Source organism: Tubulanus polymorphus, chromosome 8, assembly GCF_964204645.1.
Source record: "Tubulanus polymorphus chromosome 8, tnTubPoly1.2, whole genome shotgun sequence".
Classification (NCBI taxonomy): Eukaryota; Metazoa; Nemertea; class Palaeonemertea; order Tubulaniformes; family Tubulanidae; genus Tubulanus; species Tubulanus polymorphus.
Window position 1 is genome coordinate 7,107,718 of NC_134032.1, and position 5,248 is coordinate 7,112,965.

A 5,248-nucleotide genomic window follows, 5' to 3' on the forward strand; every position below is an offset into this window, starting at 1 on the left:
TTAATAAGTCGACTTTTCGAGTTAATAAGTCGACTTTTCGAGTAAATAGGTCGACTTTTCGAGTTTAAGAAGTCGACTTTTCGACTTTAAAAAGTCGACTTTTCGTACGTCCGCCGGCAGTGATGTGATAGTTGTTCGACCCAATATATTGCTGACCTATAGCTGACCTAATTTCAATAAAGAGACGCATACTTAAGGCCCAATAGTAAAACGGGAGGGGGAGGGGGTTCAGGCAGAAATCTCAAGGAGTATGTGGCCCCTAAAGCCCTGTGATGTGCCAACTATCTGGAAAATTAAATTGAATATGTAACCATTTGTATTTGCATATGAAGTGCTGAAAAATTACACTTGCTTGAAATTGAATGTAGGAATAATGGAGAACACCCTTAATGCCCTTAGACCTCCCTGTATCTTGTAATTCGATGAGGTATCCCTCAGTTTTCTATGAACCGGAATTAGGTCAGCGATCTCAATATATCAATATGAATAAGTATACTTCATCAATTTTACAATGTCGTGATATTGATGTCGACTTTTTGCGATATTGTCTCAATAAATTGACGTGCATTTTAAGGTTAACTCGTGATAATTTTGTCGATGGTACGGTCAGGTCGAGATACAGTATATCGACATAAGTTAAAGTCGTGATCCGTATCACGATTTACCGTGATAGGTTTTTGCGATAAGACGACATTATCGCTACGTATCAACTTAATCATGTCGATAAATCGCTATATATCTCGTTTTTTCGACATAATTTCGTCGTGATAAAGGCTCGCGACGGTTTTGTACGAGTCCCAAAAAGTGACAGTCGAAAAGTCGACTTTTTAAAGTCGAATAGTCGACTTACTTTTTAAACTCGAAAAGTCGACTTTTTAAAGTCGAAAAGTCGACTTTTTAAACTCGAAAAGGCGACTTACTTACTAGAAAAGTCGACTTTTTAAAGTCGAAAAGTCGACTTAATAACTCGAAAAGTCGACTTTTTAAACTGAAAATAAAATGTTGTTGGCCGCATTGCTCTTCCGTACATAACAGCCAGACTTGAATAATTTTTGTATAAACCGTCCGCAGAAAAGTTAACATGCAGTTTAAACATATATACGTAACGTAAGTTATTCGACATAATAAGTCGACTTTTCGACTTCAAAAAGTCGATTTTATAAGCACGTGGTTACCGGGTCAGGGTGTCAGGGAAAGGTCCACATGCGCGCTACTACAGAGACAGACACACGTGAGTGCATCCGCGGACTGAAGTTAAAGGAAATGTAAGTACATAATCTTTTGAAAACGAGCCATTTTTTGCTAACATCATTGTTATATCCCATAGAACGCACTTCGCGTTGACCAAACAATTCAAACTCGAACGGAACGGCCCTGGTAATTGGTGTTCGTTGGTCCATCTCATTTGATTAGTCGACGAATGTTTTAACTGTGGCTAATTATTTTCTTTCGTGGGCTTGGATTTTATAGGAAGGCCTATGATTAGTTCACTTTGCTACCGCATAGCTCCTTATGCTGGACTTACTCTTACTGCGTAGAATAATGACGGGCATATATTGATTCTCATCAGCACCCCGCTCCGTAATGCGGCGGCCTGGGGTTTTCTTTGTAATATTTTAGAATAAAATATTATAAAGCTACCACAGTCCAAAGTCATCCGCCCACTGCACAACATGTAAACAGTTGAAACATAGTCTTAATCGCTAAACATACAGATACAGGCTATATTACAATAGGCCTAATTCAATAATACAGATACGGTGCCTTGTATTCACGAGTTCACGATTTCCACCATATGTCAACCCATTTTCGTTTCGAGACAAGCGGTTTCGGTTAAACTAAACAATCTCAACGTCACCGGGTCGATTTTAGGTAAATGGAGTCTTTTTATTATCATAAATCATCACGCCATTCATCGTAATAGATAATAAGTACCGGTAGAGTATGAAATACAACCCCCTCTTCGAAGATTTTTTCACATCTTTTGATGAGTATGAAGTGGTTGATTTCATATGGCAAATTCCAGAGTCTTTGAATAATAAATTCAGCAATTTACAAAGGGATCTAGGGTAGGTCCTTGATATGGACCCCTTTGTGCGGTAATCTAATTTTTCTGGGTTCGCCCCCATTTTTACCATACCCTAACAGGTTATTCAACCATTATGCGCTTGCGTAATGAAAACTGATTTAAAACATAAGAACGCTATGGCCCAAGTGTGCATACTTTTTTAACTTACGTCTCTGAAACATTTCCACCTACTTAATACTTTATATTTTTAGCTATGGACAAGTTTTTGCGAGGTAGAGGTGTGGAAACACGTCCACTTGAAGAAGAAAAGGTATTATTCTTGATTCAACTCATTCGTCTCCAGCGACTGGGAGAGAAAATTACTTGTAAATCGTTCAAAAATTTGATTAATCTTTCGAACGATTCATCTGTTGACACAAAAACAATAATTGGTTAGTAGGGTAGAATTGCCGACCGTTCGATAATTTACAATGTGTATCCCTGTAACCTTTTATCGAAATGGTCTGATATTTTATGTCTTGCAGTTCAACCAGGATTCGTGAAGTTCCTGCTTTACGGTTGTCGATTGTCTAATTATCATACAATGCTTGTTTTTATAGATTGATGAGGTTGCTGTTAATTCTATGACGGATGATGAGCTGAAGATTTTCGTTCCCAAGTATGGCGACAGAATTGCATTGCGATCGTTTCTAAGAAAAAACAAGTCACTGAACAGCGAGAAAAAAATTAGCCTTTTAGAGAAACTCAAACATAATCTGAACAGTAGAAAAGACGAATCAACATCTCAGAAGGAATCCGAGGTTGCAGAGAGCAACAACACGCATGATTCAAAAACTATAGAATTAGGATTATTGTTATTTGATTCAAAAAAGAAATTATTTAAACAAGTGAGAGCCACAAAAGGCGGGGGAATTCGATATCCCAAACTTTCTAAAACGGCGAAAAAGAAAGATATACTAGATGTTGCCATTAACGTTTTCTTTACTCCAGGAACTCCACTTGGTGAGAAAAAGGAATATTTTTGTGAAATTACAGATTTCAAGCAAGTCGTATTGGATGATGAAAACATAACTATCGGAGAAATCGAGAAATCTACAGAAATTAAGAAGCTGCGGTTCTATCTGGCAATTTCAAAAATTGAGAAATCCCCTGAATTTGAGGCTGCTAGTAAAGACACACCTCAGGGTGATAACATTTTTTCAGCATCGGCCTCAGTCCAGGACACTATGTGTCATGATCATCCGGTAGCTTCAACATCGCATGAACACACTGAGACAGGCACGTACTATGAAGAGCCAGTCGCATCAGTATTAAGCAAGGATCCTACGTCGATGAGCCCAGTCTTTGGACATCAAATAGCATCTACATCACAAGAGGACCCTGTGACAGAAACATACTTTGGCGATCTGGTTGTGTCAACATCGGAAGGAAATCATCATGTATACTTTGAAGATTCCAGTGGCGAAATCCAGTTTCTGAGTAATCATATGCCCACGGAGAGCGTTATCAGACTTCACCGTGGACACATTTTTCTAGAACTTATTCAAAACTTCCTAACCATCGCCATCCATGGCCGTCTGAAATTTGAACTGATAATGCCTAATGGAGAGAAGGAGGTTGCTGAGGACAATGTGGGAGTTGCGCGCGATGTGCATCAGTGAATTTTGGAAAACGTTTTATGAAAAGTGTACTATGGGCGACAGAGTTAAGGTGCCAGTTTTAAGACACGATATAACCCACAGTAACTGGTATTCCATCGGGAAAATTATAGCCTTCGGATGGAGAGAACATTTCTTTTTACCAATCGAAATTGCACGTTCGTTTTTCGAGTTATGTTTCTTGGGAAACGAGGCGGCGATACTGAACGACATGGTCGTAAATGATTTTCTGCACAATTTGCCGCTTGCAGACAGAGAATTACTCGTACAAGCTCAAAATGGTGGATTTGACGCCGATGAAGTGACCGAGGTCTTAACCAGCTATGATCTCAAAACAATCCCAACGGTTGAAAATATAAATCGTCTGATCCAAGAGCTCGCGAGAAAAAAAGGTTTTGCATGAGCCCAGTTTTGTCAAGGACTGCTGGGTAGAAGCGTGGTGTGACAGTCAGTTTGACATGAATATGGATTTGGAAGACATGCACAGTAAGCTTTCCTTATAACCAAAAAAGGTCTTGGACATTTTGGACTTTGGCGAATTGTCTGCGAAAGAGGAGAAAATTGCTAAATTTCTGAAAAGATTTATCAAAGGCTTAAACTCAGACATCTTGGAAAAATTCATGCGATTCTGTACTGGGTCGGGTGTAATGGGTCTCGATGTTGACGGAACGTACTTCCAAGATAAGCATACGGTTCACGAATCTGACCGGGGCTAGTCGTCGCCCGATAGGTCATACATGCGGTCGAGTATTGGAACTTCCGCGCGAGTATGATGACTTCATAGATTTTAGGTCGGAGTTCATGGCAATACTTACATCTAACGTATGGGTAATGGATTTTGCATAATGTAACTGATTTTATCAAGGTCTTAAGTCTCCCGGGTGTTTTGAACATTTGTAGTGATAAGGAATCACTCTTTTATTCGCCTCCTAAGGGTTGAATATTTCATTTTTATTTGTTTTACACGGATGCGTATAACGCCCACTAGTTAACACTTTATCTGATATCAAGTAACCAATTCAGATCGTCATGAATCAAATTTTAGTACAATTTAAATTAAGTCATCGAATGAAATTGCTTATTTGATATGACAAAAAGTGGTAACTTTTCCCGCTTCCTTTTTAAGTTGAGCGTAACAAGCAATTACTGCAATTGCCGCTTATGGCAAATAGTTTTACCTCGTTATACTTGTTGAACGTCGAAAAAGGTTCGAAGATCATCTCGATTTTATTAGACTTTAATTTTGAAAGTGAAATTTTATCAAGTTGCATAATTTTTCAAAATGTATGTATTATGGATTATCCAAATACGACAAACATGTGCTTGAGAAATCAGTTAATGTGAGCAGGAGCATTTTGATTTAAGATAACAATAAATAATAATTTTCTGAAGAATCAGCTTGAGATTCTGACTTAATCTAATCGTGTCTTACAGCGGTAAATAACTATTTGCAGCGTAAATAATTGATAATGAGGTTTTAAACTGCTTAATTTCAGTTTTATATCAATCTGTTATAATAAAAAAAAAATTCTGTTCTCATTAACTGCCTTTGTAAGATTTT

General features: G+C 38.1%; 1 pseudogene; it reads left to right on the forward strand.

The window, feature by feature from the left end:
* The first annotated feature begins 2,652 nt into the window (after window positions 1-2,652).
* LOC141910308 (uncharacterized) lies at window positions 2,653-4,533 on the forward strand (annotated as a pseudogene).
* The last annotated feature ends 715 nt before the right edge of the window (window positions 4,534-5,248 follow it).